Source organism: Bos grunniens, chromosome 7, assembly GCF_055505025.1.
Source record: "Bos grunniens cultivar Pamir isolate PY7600 chromosome 7, Bosgru_T2T1.0, whole genome shotgun sequence".
NCBI lineage: Eukaryota > Metazoa > Chordata > Mammalia > Artiodactyla > Bovidae > Bos > Bos grunniens.
The window spans coordinates 25343381-25365195 of NC_141171.1; the positions used below are offsets into that span (position 1 = coordinate 25343381).

General features: G+C 38.3%; 1 protein-coding gene across 1 annotated transcript in view; it reads right to left on the minus strand.

The window, feature by feature from the left end:
- The window catches only part of SLC27A6 (solute carrier family 27 member 6), a 411258-nt gene that overhangs the window by 272012 nt on the left and 117431 nt on the right, over positions 1-21815 (minus strand). The window contains exon 2 of the mRNA XM_086410493.1: positions 3159-3255. The gene's annotated coding sequence lies outside the window, so the exon portion shown is untranslated. The remainder of the gene's footprint in view (positions 1-3158; positions 3256-21815) is intronic.

Below are 21815 nucleotides of genomic sequence, written 5' to 3' on the forward strand. Positions count from 1 at the left end.
TGGGTATCTTTTACACACCAGGCACCATAATAAGCACTGAAAATAGGACTATTTACAAAGCATTCAAATATTTTTATCCTCCAGTAGTTTATACTCCATTTGGGGAAGGAAAAAAATAAAATAAATAAGAAAAATAAATACTACGTACAATAGTGATAAGTCCTTCGGGGAAAGTAAAAGCAGGAAAGGAAAATAAAAGCAAGAAAAGAAGTTAAGGAGTGACAGGGATAAACTATTTTGCGATAGTTTAAATGTTGTGGCCTGTGTAGCAAGCCACCTGCACGCCATCCTGGGGAGAGGATGTGTGAAGCTACTTTGAGGGAGGTCTTGAAGCAGTGAGTCCCTGTGAGAGTGAGCAGAGGACAGAGTCAGGAGCCCTGGCTCAGGAATACAGCCTGGGCCAGATCTCAGGATCTTATAACAATTGTAAGGAATTTGGCTTTGATTGCCTGATTGCTATTGAAGGGTTTTGAGTTTAGAGTTGATATTGTATGATTAGATGTTTTCAAAGAATTACTATGGGCTGAGGCAGTGAGAACAGAGGTCCAAGACAGTAGAGAGGGCAAAGGGGAAGTGAGAAGTATGACCTAATCAAAGGTTAATCTAGAGTCACAGGACATAGCTCAGAGAGACTCTAGAGGGAATGTTGGGGGAAAAAAAAGACAACAAAACACACAGATAAACAGGAGATAAAGAGTGAGATAAACTGATTACAATATTAAAAAAAAAAAAAGAAACTAAAAGAGGATTATCAAAACACATAATGAGATAGTGTCAAAGGCTTTAGAGAAAGAATAAGAAGCACCAAGGCTTGGAGAAGACCATTTCATTTTAAGCATAAAGAAATCAGTAAATTTCTATAGCACAGTCTTGGTACCATGGTGGGACCATACTGGGTTTTCAACAAATAGAGATACGGTACAAACTACTTGCTTAAGAAATCTGCCAGTGAGAAGTTAGAGGACGGTGAGGGGAAAACAAAGGTTGGTTTCAGGATAGGCTAGACCACAAAAGTCTACAGGCTGAGAAGAAAGGTTCGGTGTGCTGGAAGCAACTTGGATGACAGACAGAAAGTTGAAGATTGGAAAAATGCTGGAGGGAATGGAGAAGGGGGGTACTGCTAGGGAACAAGTTTCCAAGAATCTCTTAGCCAATTCAAGAAATTTCCTTAAAGGTGCTGTTCCTTTTTACATTTTTGAGTGTTTGACTTGTCCTCCTGCACTACCAATCCTATCCCAAATTGTCCCAGGTGACTAAGTCACATCAACTAGGTTATCCCCATTTGCTTTACTCTTAACTGCACGCTGTTGTTATTGAAAATCTAAAGAGGATTCAAAACTTTCAGGAGGAGATACAAGTCATTCTTGTAGAAAACATTTGTTAGATGCAGCCTGGTTGAGATTCTTTCTGGCCAGGACACTGTAACAGCACTGTTCACAGCCTTCGCCCAGTGCTGTTTGAGCACCTCATCTGTGAGCCATTGGAGGTGCTGTTTTGCTTCCTGACACACAACATCTGGGCCTGGCTGTGCAGGGCAGCCCGGTTTCTAAGTAGGAGGTAGGCAGGAACAGCTGAGCAAGACTTGGGAATTTCACCCCCCACATACACATCCTTCTTTAATTTTTCCTTAAAAGGCTCACACCCAGTTTCATTTTCACACACAAAGAGGTCCTTTGTATTTCATTATGACCAAGTCACAAAAGTAAATGTTTCCTTTAAAAAGAACGTGGGTGTGGATGATGGTCGTTCAGGTGGAATGTGAGGAAAGACCTTGCCGCAGCAAACTCAACTCCAAAGAAAAATCCAATTATATTGAGCTCCCAATTTGACAACCATGCTTTAATTTTAATTATTTGTTCTTTATTTTGTTTTTTTCTTTCTGATCTGTAAGAAATTTTGGAAGTATTTTAAATTTTAACCATGTTGGAAAGAATTCTTAAGTCTTTGAAGTGAGTTACACTGCTGAATGGAAGTAAATTATTCTTCATTATCCTTCATTTCAAATGTGAATGCTCAATTGCAATGTTCAAATATGTTTTAATATCACTATAATATGTGGAATACATTTTTTACACAGGAACTAGAAGCCAGTGACCTAACCGGATACAGCTCAATGGGACCACAGCAAATCGGTTCAAATAACCAAAGTAAATTAAAACACACGCTTTGGTTTCCTTTCCACTACTACACTTTTTTGGCTGACCACAGGAAGCATTAGGACCCTGCTTTTGCCAATTGTAAAGTAGACAAATATTTGGAGTAAGCTAACCTGACGTGCTACTTTTCACATTCTTCAACTCCACTGACAATATATTCCCATTCCAAAAGTTACTGTTTTCCCTGAAGGACTAGTGCTCTTCCTTCAGTCTTTCCTTCCATCAAAATCTCCTTTTGGGAAAGGGTCTTAAGAATACTAATGTATACATAATCAGTAAGTATCAAAGTGTTACATGTTACAACACCTTCTGCAATGAAAATGGAAACACAGTAAAAAAGCAAAGGAATGAAACTTTAAGCAATTTCAGATGGGAACCAGCACAAGCTTTCTTTTCTTGAGCAAAGACAACTTTCTAGTACATTTGAAAATGCACATCAGCAACTTCCTACTCTGAACAGTATTAAGTATAGGCAGACTTGTAGACAAGCATTTTCACCTGAAAAAATTCATTGATTCAGTGAATATTTACTGGACATTTTTTTCTGTGGCTTTTACTTTTTCTCCCCTGAGGCCCACATTTCATACCATGATCCACATGCACACACACAGATGCCAACTTCAGAAACACCATTTTCATTAAAAACTACTTATACTGTACAATGTGTTCTGATGTTTTCTATTCTATTAATTTTTTTAAATGTTCATCATGTCTCACAATCAGATTCTATGACCTAGTTTTTAAGAGCAGTGTAGAATGTTTGGACCTTGTATTAGGCATTCAGAAGGCACTTTCAACCTTCACTGTGGCTGCAGTTAAGCACGGGAGATATTCGAGAAGTAAGCAAATAATTATAATTTGTAGTATATTCTATGAAGGTAACCAGGACGGAATTCTGATAAAATCAGGAGACCTAATTTGTAAAGAGTGGTCAAAGAAGACCTCTTTGAAGCAGTAGTAAGTTAAGCTGAGACCCAAAAGATGAAAAAGAGACAAACATACCAAGGGCAGGGGGAACAGCATTCCTGGGAGAGGCGACCACATTCCGCTAGGCTGGAAGGAGCCTTTTGAAGAACTGGCAGGAGGCCAGTGCATCTCCCTGTAGTGAGAGAGGAGAAGGGGTTAGGAAATGAAGTTGGAAAGAGAGGCAGGGGCATAGCACGCAAGGGTTTGTAAGCAATAGTGAAGAGTTTGTATTTATTTCTAAGTATAGTGGGGTTGAGTAATTTTTGAATTGTGATAAATCAGGCTATGCAGCTAAAGTTATTGTAAATCATTCTTTGACCTTGATTGTTGAAGATTCCATCTCACATTTTCAAAATCTTACCAAGTTCCAAGAAAACCGACTGACTTTCCAATGTTTTTGGAGGCAGCATGTACAAAGTAAGCTCATGCAGCCAACGAATAAATGGGAGAATTCTCTTTGGGAATGGAAATAACAATAGTGCAAACTCAAATTCAAGTGCATTTGAGACAATTTCCATTGTAAAGGAACAAGTTTTTGTTGTTTGCTTGCTTGTTTTCCATTGCTGCATAAAATTTTTCACATCAAATCTTTCTAATGTGGCACACAGTTGGCTAATCACAAATTTCCATCTCCCCAACTTGAATATGGACAGCTGTGCCTAAAAAAATAGGTGAAAGATTACATTTGCCAGTTCTCTTGGTATTACCATTTTATGGCTTTTGTGGGAATGCAGTTCAAGCTTGCCTGCTATTTTATTTAATACACCTCCTTGTAAATTCCAGCTGTTGACCATGTAATTAATCCTGTATGGAAAAATATTGGCATTTATTCCTGCAGTACCTGAGCTTCATCCCAACAGAATTATATTCATCATAGCCCTTTCCATTACCCTACAGCTGTTCCTTAGAACTATTTTATCTGCCACACTATTAGTGTACACCAGGATTCTGCTCCTAACTTCAGCACAGTTATTCTGAACCATGACTTTCATTTTTTCCTCTTGGTTTCAAGTCACTGAAATCTGTCATTTGAAGTAACAAGCATGTCCTATGTTACTCCTAGAAAAGCTTAGTGCTTAACTTGTTGACTGACTATAGTGTGTGGTCACTGGAATAAGCATGGTATTCAATCTTGAAAACTATCAATGAGATAATAGATAGTCTTTGACATTTATCCTTGGCCACAGGATTGTCTCATTAGGTCCTTTTTGGCTTTCTGTGCTACATCTTATCTTTCTTAGTCATTCATCTTTGTGATCTCTGCTTTTTATAAATATATTGAGAGTTGTTTTCCTTTATTATATCAAAATAAAAATGGCTGCGAATTTCAAGCATGACCCTTACAGTATTTGCCTTCTTATAGGGAGCCAAGTTTTAAGATAAAGGGAAAACTCACCTGCTTTTTGTCCAGAAGGTGATGAAACAAAGCTCTATTAAGTTAGGCCATCCCTGACATGTCATCTTGTAATTAGAACCTATACAACATGTATAAGGGCATCTCTGTTCATTACAACATGCTGTCTGGAATAAGAATGATACCTAGATTATCAGTATTGATCTGTTGGCAAAATAAATCCTCAAACATTTTCAAAAATTTATAGAAGACCATCAGCTTTGCAACAATGTCCAGAAATCAAGTTTTTTAATAAGTCCAAAGAAGAAAGGACTAATTTTTTAAATTAATATTATCTGGAAATTTATCATAGGATCTGGCAAATACACATACTAATGAAGAACTGGATTGAGGACACAATTATGAAAGTAAATCATACATTTGACTGGTTATATTTTCTTTAGGACAGAGATGAAAAAGATACATTATCAACCCAAATATGAATAGATTTTAATGAACTTTTGTAATATATAAAGTTGAAAACTGGTAAAATCTTAAAAATTATTTATCAAATTAAATCTAGTATAAATGGGAATTTGTAGTGAACATAATTTTATGGTTGGAAAAGAAAGTAAAAAAATTCTGTAAAATCCACTGGAGTGCAAAATTTTAAGGAGAAAATGTTGACGAAAATTTCTTAAGAACTGGCTAGTTTGTCATTTCCTCTAGGATATTCAAAGGTCCACAGACTGTCTCTGTTAGCCATAACACAAATAGAAAAAAAGGAAACAGGTATCGGTATAAGAATATATTTCTTTCTTCAACTAATATATTTGATGATTTACTATAGTTAACATCAGAAATGTATAAAAGTAAACTAGACATGTCTTAAAAAGTTGGTCATGGTGTTACAGGAAAGGGGACCCCTTCCAGGGTCTGAAAGTGGGCTCTTGTCTAACACTCGGAAATGAATTGTCCGAGGAGACACATGTGCTGACAAAGCAAGATATTTTAAAGGGATTAGTTTTTGGGTTTTCTTTAGCCAATCATTCTGACTCAGACTCCTTCCTGGTGGTGCACGACTTATTCAGCCAAGATGGATGCCAGAGAGGATTCTGGGAGGTGGTCTGACATGTCATATCTCCTTTTGATCTTTCCCGAACTCTTCTGGTTGGTGGTGGCTTATTAGTTCCATGTTCCTTACCAGGACCTCCTGCCGTAAAACAACTCATGCAAATGGTTACTATGGTGCCTGGCCAGGGTGGAAGGTTTCAGTCAGTGTGCTTCCCCTAACAATGGTGGGGAGGAAAATACAAATACGAATGATTAACAAAATATAATAAGTTAAGTAAATCTATACACTGTAGTGTACCTAGTATATTATTTGTGGAATATTATCATTATCACCTGCATCAAATGATTCCCTTATTAGTTGTAGAGAATTATCAGAATTATATATGCCAGTATTGATGTGCATTAAAAACTACACTTCCTGACACTGTTATAGAATCTTTGTTTTTGTATTGCAAGTTGTTTCATATTTTTCATATTGGGATAGGACTAAAATTTTATAAACATTTTCCTTCAAATTATAAGAATATAACTTATAGCCATTTTAATATATGTTTAAACACTGAAAACCTTTTAGTACAGGTTTAGATATGAGACATCTGGAAGACAGCTTTAGAACAAAGTCTATCCCAAATGTTATCTCATCTATATAGAAAGCCATCAGCAATTTTACCACAGTGAAGGCAGGGCCCACAGGGCAGAAGGCCAGCTTAAGCAAGGCTATGTGTAAACGGTTTTTCAAGGTTTATCCAACTAAGATACGTGTATAGTGTGTATAAAATTATTAGTTATGGATGTATCCTTCACACTGTTGCTGATTTTGTAAAAGGCTCCTAGTCCTCATGAATCTCAGAGAAAGTCATTGCTTTACACCCCTGCATTTCCCCCTCTGCAAACAAATGGCTGGAAGGGAATCCACTCTGTAGACTGCCTTTTATCCTCACACTATTTCTCACTTTACAGCATCTAGGTTGAGAACAACTTAAACAGGAATTTATTTACTTTTATGTAAATATAGAAAAAAATAATATTTCCTTATTTAAAAAAAAAGCTAAAAAATTATTTTCTTTACTGCAAATTAACAAATTACTGTTGTCTGTCAGAAGGTGGTGCTGGGAAAACTGGATAGCCGCATATAAATCAAAGAAGCTAGAGCACACCTTCTCAATGTATACAAAAATAAACTTAAAATGGCTTAAAGACTTAAACATAAGACACAACACCATAAAACTCCTAGAAGAGAACATAGGCAAAACACTCTCTAGCATAAATCGTAGCAATGTTTTCTTAGGTCAGTCTCCCAAGGCAACAGAAATAAAAGCAAAAATAAACAAATGGAAGTTAATTAAACTAATAAGCTTTTGCACAGCAAAAGAAACCATAAACAGATGAAAAGACAACCTACACACTGGGAGAAAACATTTGCAAATAATGTGATCAACAAGGGCTTAATTTCTAAATATACAAACAGCCATGCAACTCAACAATAAAAAACAACCCAATCAAAGAATGAACATCTAAATAGATATTTCTCCAATGAAGACATTACGTGCCCATGGGTGCCAAGTCGCTTCAGTCATGTCTGACTCTTTGCGACCCCATGGACTGTAGCCCACCATGCTCCTCTGTCCATGAAATTCTCCAGGCAAGAATACTGGAGTGGGTTGTCATTTTCTCTGCGGGGGATCTTCCCAACCCAAGGATCAAACCCACGTCTCTAATGTCTCCTGCATTGCAAGTGGGTTCTTTACCACTAGCGCCACCTAGGAAGCTGTTGGTAGGAATATACTGTTGGGAGGAATGTAAATACACACACACACAATGGAATACTGTGCTATGAGCTCCGTTGCTCAGTCGTGTCTGACTCTTTGTGACCACATGGACGGTATATATGTACACACACATGCATACACACAATGGAATGGTGCTCCTGCTGCTGCTGCTGCTAAGTCGCTTCAGTCGTGTCCAACTCTGTGTGACCCCATAGACGGCAGCCCACCAGGCTTCCCCGTCCCTGGGATTCTCCAGGCAAGAACACTGGAGTGGGTTGCCATTTCCTTCTCCAATGCATGAAAGTGAAAAGGGAAAGTGAAGTCGCTCAGTCGTGTCTGACTCTGTGCGACCCCATAGACGGCAGCCCACCAGGCTTCCCCATCCCTGGGATTCTCCAGGCAAGAACACTGGAGTAGGTTGCCATTTCCTTCTCCAATGCAGGAAAGTGAAAAGTGAAAGTGAAGTCGCTCAGTCGTGTCTGACTCTGTGCGACCCCATAGACGGTAGCCCACCAGGCTCCTCCGTCCACGGGATTTTCCAGGCAAGAGTACTGGAGTGGGGTGCCATTGCCTTCTACGAATGGAATAGTACTCAGCCATAAAACAGAATGAAATAATGCCATTTGCAGCAACAGGAATGGACTTAGAGTATCATACTAAGTGAAGTAAGTCAGAAAGAGGAAGACAAACACTATATGACGTCACTTACATGTGGAATATAAAATATGACACGAATGAACTTTTCTCCAAAACTCAAAACAGACTCACAGATATAGAGAATAGACTTGTATTTGGCAAGGGGGTGGAGAAAAGAGGATTGAGAGTTTGGGGTTAGCAGATACAAACTATTATATATAGGATGGATAAACAACAAGGTCCTCGTTTACAGTATAGGGAACTATATCCAATATCCTGTGATAAACCATAATGGAAAAGAATACCAAAAAGAATATATATAACTGAGTCACTTTGCCATACAGCAGAAATTAATACAACATTGCAAATCAACTGAAGTTCCAGAAAATTAAAAAAAATAACTACTCTTGTCTGGGATGTCTACTGCCTCTGGACTCTCACCCCCTTAATGGGCCAGTTGAGTTCTCTAAAGACCCACAAACCCTAGCTCCAGGACTAATGCCCATGAGGACAGGGGAGAAGAAAGAATGAGCAGTGGGATGATCCCTAGAATATTATTGTCTGTCACCTTCTCTACACCAAGCATTCCTCTTTTTGCTTATAAGCAATATGCCAGAAATGGGAAGATATTTTTCTTCTTCCAAATTAGAATGCCTTGCCATGAAAGGAATGTTACACTGGGTGGTTGATTGAAGCCGAAACTTCAGCTAGTATATAGTTCAGCTGGAACTATAATTATATACATTAAATTGTAATACGGTTTGTGGTAAGAGGCTTTCTAAATAACAAACAGCTAATTCACAATGGAATTTTTGGAACACAGTTCAAAATAATACCCATGGAAATGCTTTTCTTCACTCAACAAAGAGCCTGTGTTAGGTTGCTTATGATCCCATTATAGTCAAGTAAGATGACAGCTGCAGTGTCTTATAGTTTGCTCTTCTCTTTCAAAGCCACATCTGTAGCCAAGAATACAACGTCTTCTGGCTGAGGCATACTGAGGGCAATTGCTTGCCTTGCTTCCCCAAACTCAGCTTGCACCTCACCCCTCTGGGAAGGGAGGGATGCAGGGGTACCACATGTAACCACTTTATACTTTTCCTTCTCTTTCAATCTACTTCTCTAGGACCATCTTCCACAGTTAAGTGCAAAGTCTTCCAATTTTGTGTTGATCAGAAGTGGGTTGGCCAAAGTGGTTATGCATAAATGAAAGTTTAATAATCACCCACGTATGTACATTCCATCTATCAACTTTCAATTTTCTGCTGTCAAGAAGATTAAAAACTAATGTTAAATTTTTCATTTTCCTAAAAGTAATGCTGATACACACCTCTTCTGCTTTCTATGAAGGAGAATTTTGATCTGATGAAACCATAAAAGTCAAAATTTGTTGTGGAGAATACTGGCTTAATTCATATTCTAACTATAATACTATTATTTTCTTAGTTTTATGTCCACCTCCAGGAATTTCTACTGAGACTTTGTGATTCACATTTATTTTTCTGATGCTATTTGTGGTCAAACCTACATCATTCCAACCTCATAGTTGTTCTACTATCTGTTAAGAGACATTTCTCAATTATTTAAAAAAAAATTTCTCTATACATGACTTATATAGTCATGATAGTAAATAAACAATCTTTCAAAATGAGAAACAATAAAATTGGTTAAGTACAAACAAGCAGAAGAAAAGGTTCACACATAGGACGAAAAAGAACAATGTGAGGCATAGGATATGAACCCAGGGTTTGGGAAAGTAAATTTTTAAAATGCTGCTGCTGCTAAGTCGCTTCAGTTGTGTCCGACTCTGTGAGACCCCATAGACAGCAGCCCACCAGGCTCCGCCGTCCATGGGATTTTCCAAGCAAGAGTACTGAAGTGGGTTGCCATTTCCTTCTCCAATAATTTTTAAAAATATGGTTGTTCAAAAGATGTATATGTACAGTTTTAGTAAGGGAAAAAAGAAGACAATGAGAGTAGGATACTTTATCATTTGAGAATTCTGAAGAAATACAGGAAAAACATTAGAAATTCTGGAAATTTGGAAGAATTCTCCATTTGTACAGTGGAGAGTTGAGGCTGTGGGGACAGAAAAGGAACTGAGAAGTAAGAGTCCTTGGGGACTGGGGCTTTCCAATCTTTCTGTGTTTTCATCTGGAATACATTATTGCAAGATCCTTCCACACTAAATCCAGAATCCCCTTTCAGAGTTTTAAACCCTATCTGCTTTCTACTAAGAAAACTACTGTAAAGTTTTCAATTAATTTTGAAGAACTGTAGTTTTAGGTTACTTGGAGAAATTGTTTTTTATTGAAGACAGACAAGCAGAAAGTCTAGAAAATATCTTAGATACACATATGCAGGAAAAATGTATGAACACTGAGAGGAAAGTGAACAAATTGATTAGATGGAATGTCAAGATCATGAAAGACATTTTCAGTCCTATTAATGTTATTCCATGGATTTTAGGCAATAAATCAGAAATTTTAAAATGAACTCTCTTGAATATTGTTTCCATGCCACTACTGGTTGCTTTGTTTATTCAGGCTTTAAAAATATCTTCTTAATCCATCTGTTTTTCTCCTGCTCCACAGCCTACCCTGGGCTTAGCCACCATCTTGGCTTTCCTGCAAGGACTTCCATAGGTTCCTTACTGCTCTACCAACATCCACTCTGACTTCTTCTAATTCCCGTCCACATTTAAACCAGAATGAATTTTCAAAATGATAACAAAAATGTTACTAATAACAATGATATCTTACTATTCTTACAGCAAAATTCTTCACTGGCCTCACATCATCCCTCTCTGACCTCGGTTGCTGCAGCTTTAAAACCTCCTGCATTATCATACTGCAACCACTCTGGCCTACAGAATTTCTAATCCTTCCTCCTTGCTCAGACCTCCCCAGCAGTCTCACCCCTGTCTCTTCTCATCATGTTAACTTTTGCTCACTTGTTAGATCCCAAATCAAAAACACTTTGCCTCAGAGAGTGCTTCCTAACTACCTCTCAGACTAGATCAGAAACCCCTGGAATATTTCATATCTCCCAGTTTTGTTTTGTTTTTTCCTTCATACTAATTTCAGTTTGTCTTTATATTTCCCTTCACATGATCCTTTGTGTAACTGCTTTCTTTTTCAATAGACTATCCATAAGGGGAGAGACTGTCTTATTCATAATTTATAGCTCCAAGATATAATACACCTGATATTTGATCTTTAATAAGTTGAATAAATGAAGAAAATAGAATAGATTTATGACTGTGAAGTGAATCTCACTACTGTACAAATTTTTAAAATACCCTCTTTCCATTCAATGACTACTTTTTGGTTAATATTGAAATATCATTTAGAAATTCCATGAAGGGTATTTTTTGGTCAACTTTATTGATTTCAAAGCACATCCCCTTTTTCAGTTTCAGTTCAGTCACTCAGTCGTGTCTGACTCTTTGTGACCCCATGGACTGCAACATGCCAGGCTTCCCTGTCCATCACCAACTTCCAGAGTTTACTCAAACTCATGTCTATTGAGTTGGTGATGCCACCCAACCATCTCATCCTCTGTCATCCCCTTCTCCTCTCACCTTCGATCTTTCCCAGCATCAGGGTCTTTTCAAATGAGTCAGTTCTTTGCATCAGGTGGCCAAAGTATTAGAGTTTCCGCTTCAGCATCAGTCCTTCCAATGAATATTCAGGATTGATTTCCTTTAGGATTGACTGGTTGGATCTCCTTGCAGTGCATAAGACTCTCAAGAGACTTCTCCAACACCACAGTTCAAAAGCATCAATTCTTTGGCGTTCCGCTTTCTTTATGGCCCAACTCTCATATGTGTACACAACTACTGGAGAAACCATAGCTTTGACTAGACAGACCTTTTTTGGCAAAGTAATGAATGTCTCTGCTTTTTAATATGCTGCCTAGGTTGGTCATAGCTTTTCTTCCAGGGAGCAAGCATCTTTTAATTTCATGACTGCAGTCACTTTTGGAGCCCCCCAAAATACTCTCTTACTCTTTGCATTCTTTCCCCATCTATTTGTCATAAAGTGATGGGACCAGATGCCATGATCTTAGTTTTCTGAATGTTGAGTTTTAAGCCAACTTTTTCACTCTCTTCTTTCACTTTTGTCAAGAGGCTCTTTAGTTCCTCTTCCTTTCTGCCACAAGGGTAGTGTCATCTGCATATATGAGGTTATTGATATTCCTCCCAGCAACCTTGATTCCAGCTTGTGCTAGAGTGAGTTAAAAATATCCTTCATGAAATTTTTGATTTGGTATAGATAAATCCAAACATGATTGAAAATTTATTTAGACCACTTGGTCTCTTTTTCAACTTAAAGTCTTAATTTAAATATTAGTTCCTCTAGAGAAACTGTCTGGGTCCTTCAGCTAAGACAAGTATCCTTCTCATGTAAAACCAAAATTGATATTCCTTGTGGGCAGGTGACTTCACATAAGATTCAGGAACAAAGCATCCTTCCACCTTGAGTATTCATCATCATGGTGACCTCGTGGTCATTTAAATGCAACCAGTCAATAGGCAAAGAGAGCCTGGAGAAGCTATTCTTACTTTTTAAATGATACACACTTCTTCCTATATTTCCATTGGTAAGAACCTATTACATGGCTACACCCTACTTAGAAGGAAGATTGGGAATACAGCCCAGGAAGAAGAAGAAACAGGGCTGGGGAGCTCCAAGAAGTATCTCCCTATCTGAGTCTCAGGGACCTAAGCTTTATTAAATATCCACTAAGATTTATGTATACTCTGTACCATGGAGTCATCCTGAAAAAAAAAAAAAAAAAAGAAAGCAAGTGAAAGTCGCTCAGTCATGTCCAATTTTTATGACCCCATGTACTGTAGTCCAACAGAATCCTCTGTCCATGGAATTCTCCAGGTAAGAATACTGAGTGGGTTGCTATTCCTTCTCCAGGGTATCTTCCCAACCCAGGGATAGAACCTAGGTTTCCTTTATTGCAGGCAGATTCTTTACTGTGTGAACCAAGCCCTGTGGAATGAATGAATCATCCTGGTGTTTTTATATAATACTGTTTATCATGGTGATATCAAGGCAGCTCCAGTAAAAGTTAAATTTGAAATTGATGCCCCAGAGTTTTAGTGAATTTGCATCAAGCTTTCCTGCTAACCTCCAAGTCAGTTAGATTCACTGCAGCATGTGCCTCCTAGATGACCGTCCAGCAGCTACAGCAGAGCCCTTTTAGACCTAAGACTCCTTCACCCCGCCCCATCACTGCCTACCCACCCAAGCTGCTTGACTGAGGATAAGGTCTATGTGTGGACATCAACAACAGCAGGGACAAAGGAAGGAGATCTTGTACTCTGTCTGCAGGAGAGCGTTTGGTGAGAGAATTCAACAATGACTTTGAATCAGAAAAGTGAAAATAAGAAGGTGTGTCCATAAACTGTGCTACAGAGGAAAAGTAATCTCTTCAAAGGTCTCTCCAACTCTGCCTCTTGTAACTGCCTTTGCCTTGATTTTAGATAATTCTTTATGGATTTTTTTTTATAGTTCAGTTGAAAGAAATGAAAGTATTTTAAAACATTATACCTGTCTTTTCTTATAAGCAAAGAAAATACACAACATAAAAGTAAAATATTTATAGAAGAATAATAAATAATAAATCAGAAACATCCAAAATTATATTTAAGCAAGCTATCATCTCTCCATAACTCATTTCACCTTCCATAATTATAGTCTCCATCAGTCACTTCATTGTACCAATCATCTAAGCAAGAGACAATGGAAGACATATCTTAATTACCCTTGACTCAATTATATCCAGTCTATCAACATGTGATGTTTAGTCTACATACTACATATTTCTTTACTGATCACCTTCTCTATATCATGTTATCTAGAATAGAGCCCATTTTTTTTTTTTTTTTTACTTCTCACAAAGACACAGATGACCATCACACCCTACTTCTTTCTCCAAGCTCCAGGCTACTCGGCAGTCTCCTAATGCTTTGAGCATGCCTCCATATTATAACTGACATTGCTAAGTCCATCACAGTCCTTGTCTATAAAATGGAAAGTAATAATAGGATTTAAGCTATTGTGCACGTGTGCTCAGATGCTTCAGTCATGTCTGACTTTTTGTCCATGAGATTATCCTGGTAAGAATACTGGAGTGGGTTGCCCTTTCCTCCTCCAGAGGATCTTCCCAACCCAGGGACTGAACCCATGTCTCCTATAGCTCCTCATTGGCAGGCGATTCTTTACTGCTGAGTCACCTGGGCTTCCCTTTATGCCATCAGGTTGTTATAAATTTAAATGAGAGTGCTTGAAAAGTTCTTATCGCTTTGTCTTACAGTTACTTACGGTATTTCTTATGTGCCTAAGTACTATCAACACTTTTTTTTTCAGTTTGTCTGTGCGTGTGTGTGTGTGCGTGTGTGTGTATGTGTGTGTGTATGTATATTAGTCGTTCAGTCATTTCTAACTCTTTGCGACCCCATAGACTGTAGTCCACCAGGCTCCTCTGTCTATGGAATTCTCCAGGCAGGAATACTGGAGTAGTTTGCCATTTCCTTCTCCAGGGGATCTTCCTGAACCAGAGATCAAACCCACATCTCCTACAGCTCCTGTATTGCAAGCAGATTCTTTACCTATTGAGTAATCAGGGAAGCCCCTAATATCTACTAAGGTACCCCATTAATACTGTAAGTAGTAATCACAAAAATTATATACGTGCAGTGTTGGAGACATATAGTTATTATGATAGCTTTCCCTCATATATTACTAGACTCTTTTCTTCTTTTCAGATAGTACTTTTTCTCCATTTTAGTAGAATATATATTTTCAAGTAATTTCTCTAAAAAAATGCAATTTAAATTTCAGGATGGAGTCTTTTGTAGAGAGATAAATATATTCTTCCACTGCTATTCACAGGTGTAGATCTCTCAAGGATATTCAAATCAGTCAACCAGGACTCCTCAGCTGAAAGCTCAAAGTTTGTTTAATGTGCAAAACCTCAGAACTATTGTTAAAATTTTAAGCAAACTAGAAGTTATTTGAACCAGAAATGACACAATTGTATACAGACCTCCAAACCAGTGGTTCTTCCCTAGAGCACTTTTAATCATTCTAAGAGAAAATAGTTTTATTTTAAAAAGCTTAAAACTTGGAACTGTACAGAGTATTGGGAAAAAAGACTGACAAAGTGACCTTGCAAAGTGAACTCTTCGCCTGCAAGTGACCAGCATGGGCAAAGCTTCCAGAAAGCTTTTAAGTCTATAAATGGAAAAATCTGGAATCGTAGGTACCAGAAATATGCAGTGCCTTAAGTAAAGATCAGTTTTATATGATTATTATTTTTGAATTTGAATCAGAAAAGCCTGTTTTTTAGTAGTTAGGAACTTCAGGAACTGAGATGTGAATACTCAGTCTGACCATCTTAGTTTAAGTATCTTATAATAAAAAGAGGCACAAGATCCCAATAAAAGCACTAAAAGAATTTTTTCTCTGCACCTTGAAAATTTTATTCTAAAGCTTTTACAGAAAAATAAATAATAAACAATAGTATCCAGGGAAACTTAGACAAAGAACAATAGAGGATTGACAGAACTAGGTACTAAGATATACCACAAAATATCAGAAAGAAAAATGGTACTGTACTCAGTATGAATAACAAGGTAGACCAAAAGAACAGAATAGAAATTCCAGAACTAGACTCAAATACATGTGGGAAATAAAAAATATGATAAACCAGGCTTTTCATATCAATAAGCTTCAGATGCACTTTTAAACAACTGGTTTTGGAACAACTGAATAGCCACTTGGAGAAAGATAAAACTGGACTGATCCCTCACTATATACTCCAAGAAAAACTCCAAAAAAGAATACAGACATATATTTTTTTAAAAGAAAACCATATAAAATATGATATGAAAACATGAGTGAATTGTCTTATTACTTTAAACTAGGGAAGACTTTCCTAAATATATAAATTCTAAAAGCCATAAGAGAAGACTGACAAAGGAAAATACATAATATTAAAAACTTATACATGTCAAGAATTGGGGGAAAATAGTATAAGAGAAGGAACTAAAAAGGAACAAAAAAGCCTCCTGATGAAAGTGAAAGTGGAGAGTGGAAAAAGTTGGCTTAAAGCCCAACATTCAGAAAACGAAGATCATGGCATCTGGTCCCATCACTTCATGGGAAATAGATGGGGAAACAGTGGAAACAGTGTCAGACTTTATTTTTGGGGGCTCCAAAATCACTGCAGATGGTGACTGCAGCCATGAAATTAAAAGATGCTTACTCCTTGGAAGAAAAGTTATGACCAACCTAGATACCATACTGAAAAGCAGAGACGTTACTTTGCCAACAAAGGTCCATCTAGTCAAGGCTATGGTTTTTCCAGTAGTCATGTATGGATGTGAGAGTTGGACTGTGAAGAAAGCTGAGCGCCGAAGAATTGATGCTTTTGAACTGTGGTGTTGGAGGAGACCCTTGAGAGTCCCTTGGACTGCAAGGAGATCCAACCAGTCCATTCTGAAGATCAGCCCTGGGATTTCTTTGGAAGGAATGATGCTAAGGCTGAAACTCCAGTACTTTGGCCACCTTATGTGAAGAGTTCACTCATTGGAAAAGACTCTGATGCTGGGAAGGATTGGGAGCAGGAGGAGAAGGGGACGACAGAGGATGAGATGGCTGGATGGCATCACTGACTCGATGGACATGAGTCTGAGTGAACTCCAGGAGTTGGTGATGGACAGGGAGGCCTGGCGTGCTGCAATTCATGGGGTCGAAAAGAGTCAGACACGACTGAGCGACTGAACTGAACTGAAATGAACTGAGTATAAGAAAATTGCAAGACAAATAACACATTGAAAAAAAAAACTTGCAACAACTATCAGATAAAGGTAAATTTTCCTGATACGTGAAGAGCAACTAGAAATTGAAAAAAGTCCAAAAATTCCTGACCGAACTATGAGGGAAAGATTTGAACAAAGAGTACATAGGAGGAAAAAAATGCCCCTTAAACACATTAAATGACGCTCATTCTCAATCATATTAAGAAATGTAAAGTAAAACTATACAGCAAGGTACCGTTTCTTATTTATCAACTTGGCAGAAAAAAGCTCATATTGTTGGTGGGAAACAGAATGATGCTACTTCCATGCAGAAGAGTTTCACCACCTCTAACAAAATTCCAGATATTATCTTTAGTTGGGGAAAACCTACCTCTAATAATTTATTCTACTGATATGTCTTTGCAAGTATGAAATCATGTATGCACAAGGGTATTCACTGCAACATTGTCAGCAAGAGCAAAAGACTGGGGGAAAAAACCCAAGTCTTTAGCAATAAAAAATTAGTTGAATAAAGTCTGATACAGCCACTCAGTGCAATTCTAAGCAGTTTTCAAAAAGGAAGACCATGCACTGATGTGGAGAGATTGCCTTCATATATTCTTAAGCAAATATATGCAAGTACAGAGGAGTATCTATCTTATGCTATATTTTGTATAAGAAGGAAAAAAAATGCAATGAGTATTTGCAAAATGAAACAATGAAAAGGTAAACAAGAAACTAATAAAATTGTATATCTGTAGGGAAAAGTTCACAGAGTAAGATGCAGAGGGTTAAGCAAAAGAAAGAAATTAATCAATATATAGTTGAGTATTTAGTAATGTCAGTATCAGGGGTGCCACCCTCTATGCAGTCAAAAATCCACGTGTAACTTACAGTCGGCCCTCCTTATATATAGGGCTTTCCAGGTGGCACTAGTGGTAAAGAACCTGCCTGCCAATACACAAGATGAAAGATGTGGGTTCCATCCCTGGGTTAGAAATATTCCCTGGAGAAGGGCATGGCAACCAACTCCAGTATTCTTGCCTGGAAAATTCCAAGGGCAGAGGAGTCTGGCAGGCTATAGTCCGTTGGGTCACAAAGAGATGGACACGACTGAAGTGACTCAGCATGTTTGGTATCATGGTTTCTTATATCTTTGGTTCTGTGGTATTTGCAGATTCACCCAACAGTGATCATGTAGTATAGTACTGTAGTATTCACTACTAAAAAAAATCTGTATATAAGTGAACCTTTGTAATTTCAACCAGTGTGCTTCAAAGGTCAATTGTAGAGGGCAAGGAAATAAAAATGCAAGGAGCAGGAATGAGAGCAAAACAGTGTGTGTGTATGTATGTGTGTGTGTGTGTGTATATATATATATATTTTTTTTTTAACTTTTGAATCATGAAAATGCATTATTACTTGAAAAAGTTTAAACTAATTATAAAACAATTCCCTAAACTGAAATTAATTGTCTACTGATGGTCTAAAAGCAATGTCAGCTAAATAAGTAGCCATAGCATCCAGATTTTAAACTCTTTTTTCATCTTCGGAAAGATCAGATTTTTTGGGAAAATTTTATTTTTAAAATTGGGATAAAGAATAAAGAAGGCCTTACGTGAGCCTGGAACACATTTTTTGTGTGTGTCAGAAATAAAGAAGCTTTCCAAAATCGGGGGTTATGGGGGAAGTCACACTGAGTGAAGCTACAGAAGAGCTAGTTTGAAGGTGTCACACTAGCCAAAACTGTGGATAAAACAAGTAAAACAAAATGACGATTTAACTGATTGGTAGTGGGGTCGCTATGGAAGGCTTCACAAAAAAAATCTGTAAGAGGAAACTTGTATGTTAATATCTGAGAGAAGAATATTCTAAACCCAGAAAGATAACATCAAGGGCTTTAAACTAGGAAGGTAAATAGAATCTTGGAAAGCCAGTGTGGCGGAAGTATGAGGAGTCATGGGGAGGCTAGTGAAAGATGACATCAGGAGCAACAGTCGGTCCAGATCACAGAAGGAACATATGGCATTGGCTTAATGGCCAACTAACAATGATGCCTGTTGGACACTAGAAAGATGGAGGCCCTTGCTATGCTGTGACCAAGCATCCTAATAACTGACACTTCTATTACTTGGAAACTCAATCAACTACCTTTGAATCTTTGGTTCAAAGGTGAGAAAGTTAGAAAAATGTTAAAAGTGTGGTTGATTTTTACTAGATGCATGTAGCAATATTTCAGAAGAAAGAATAAGCTCAGGCAAGAACTGGCTATTTAGAAACAGCAATAAAAGGAAATAGAGGTTTGTGGCCTCACAATGCTTGCAAAGCTCATAGCTACCAACTCAAAACATAGGAAATACAAATAAAAAGCCCTTAAACAACACAGCCCCGTTAAGACTCAACTCTGAGGCAATGATCTGATTAAGGGAAAGATCTTCTCCCTTAAACTAATGGCTTCAGATCTGGTGACATTCTGTGGAGAGAGTGGCCTAAAAGCAAGGAAGCAGACACTGGGCTTGACCAATATGTCTAGGGAAGTTTGTGGGTAAACTAATAATAACAAATCAACCGAAGCCTACTAAGTTTTCAAGGGAATTGTAATGACAAAATAAAACAAACCCAACTGAAAAGCACTTTGAGTTTTAGGGCCAAAAAACAATTCTTGGGGTTCCAACTGTGTGCCAGAATGGAGTGGGCTACAAAAGTTTTACAGCCCCAGAATTGATAGTCCCTTAAATCCACTTCAGTTGTGGCCGTGGAAGATAATAGGTAAGGACAAACCACCCAGAAAGTGGAACCAGAGTTCACAAAGAACAATGAACAAAAGCATTCCTACCAGAGAGCAAACGAGGTCTAAGAGAGGAACTCCAGTCACCAGGGGTCACAGCACGGACAATGCTCACCCCTCAGGCTTGCATCATGGCTGTGAATCTCTTTTCAAAGCACAAATTTGAATTGTAATTATCTTGTCCCTGCTTAGACACTGTGTTGTGTGTGTGTGTGTGTGTGTATGGATGAATTGGAAGGGTAGGGACCATAAATCTGTCGTTAGTCTATAGGCCTCTAGAGCTATGTTTAGACCTAATGAATAGTACTATCAGCACCTAGAGATCCAGACCTTCGCAATGGATGCAGTAAATGAATGGGACTTTGGTTATTCCCTCCTGGTGAGGATGAGTGTATGGGTAAACAAAAAAAGAGAGTGAGTTGGTGCCAGAAGCAAAGACTAGGACAGAGACTGGTTAGCTATTCACTAACTAGCTTCTTCTTGCGTACTCTCCACCCGACTTACCTTTCTCAGTCTCCCTTCCCACCTCAGAAAAACATTTTTCATGATCCTATTCTCTCTTTGCTGTCTGCCACTAGGACCTTGACCTCAACAGTGTCCTTAGAAATCATATGGTGAAGATAGCAGAGCATGCATTGCCCTCAATCTGTGAATGACCACACAGAGCAGAGTCTCCCTCTTCACCACCAGCCTCTGAATAAAAATAATCCACTGAGATGTGCACTTTAAATTTATAGGAACTTGCAGAGAATAATCCAGGAGCTAATTTTTAAGGAAGGAAGGGATATGTCCCTGATAAAGGGGAAACAGATAACTGAACTTAATTCAAGTAGTAAATGGTATAATCTGATGATGTGTGATTCAAAGATAGAGGGGTCTAGGAAAAAGAAATCTAGGAAAAAACCCATGCAACCTGCAGGCCTAATGATGTGAGATGCGTGAAAAGAAGATGTCCATCCTTGGAGAGATCCCACTCTTGGAGGGCACAAACAGAACCTTGTGCACACCAGGACCAGGAGAAAGCAGTGACCCCACAAGAGACTGACTGAGACCTGCCTGTGAGTGTCCAGGAGTCTCCGGCAGAAGTGTGGGCCAGCGGTGGCCTGCTGCAGGGTTGGGAGCACTGAGTGTAGCAGTGTATGCACGGGTCCTTTTGGAGGCAGTCACCATTATCTTCATTACCTCCACCATAGTTTGGCCTCAGATCAAATAACAGGGAGGGAACACAGCCCTGCCCTGCAACAGAAAATTGGATTAAAGATTTACTGAGAACGGCCCCGCCCATCACAACAAGATCCAGTTTTTCCCTCAGTCAGTCTCTCCCATCAGGAAGCTTCCATAAGTCTCTTAACCTTCTCCATCAGAGGGCAGACAAACTGAAAATCACAATCACAGAAAACTAATCAAACTGATCACATAGACCACAGCTTTGTCTAATTCAATGAAACTATGAGCCATACCATGTAGGGCCACCCAAGATAGATGGGTCATAGTGGAGAGTTCTGACAAAATGTGGTCTACTGGAGAAGGGAATGACAAAATACTTCAGTATTCTTGCCTTGAGAATCCCATGAACATTATGAAAAGGCAAAAAGATAGGACACTGAAAGATGAACTCCCCAATTTGGTAGATACCCAATATGCTACTGGAGAGGAGTGGAGAAATAACTCCAGAAGAATGAAGAGACAAAGCCAAAGCAAAAACAAAACCCAGTTGTGAATGTGACTGGTGATGGAAGTAAAGTCCAATGTTGCAAAGAGCAATACTGCATAGGAACCTGGAATGTTAGGTCCAGGAATCAAGGCAAATTGGAAGTGGCCAAACAGGAGATGGCAAGAGTTAAAATTGACATTTTAGGAACCAGCCAACTAAAATGGACTGGAGTGGGTGAATTTAACTCGGATGGCCATTATATTTACTACTGTGGGCAAGAATCCTTTAGAAGAAACGGAATAGCCCTCATAGTCAACAAAAAGAGTCTGAAATGCAGTACTTGGATGCAATCTCAAAAATGACAGAATTATCTCTGTTATTTCCAAGGCAAACTATTCAATATCACAGTAATCCAAGTCTATGCCCTGACCAGTAATGCTGAAGAAGCTGAAGTTGAACAGTTCTATGAAGACCTACAAGATCTTCTAGAACTAACACCCAAAAAAGATGTCCTTTTCATCATAAGAGACTGGAATGCAAAAGTAGGAAGTCAAGAGATACCTGGAGTAACAGGCAAATTTGGGCTTGGAATACAGAATGAAGCAGGGCAAAGGCTAA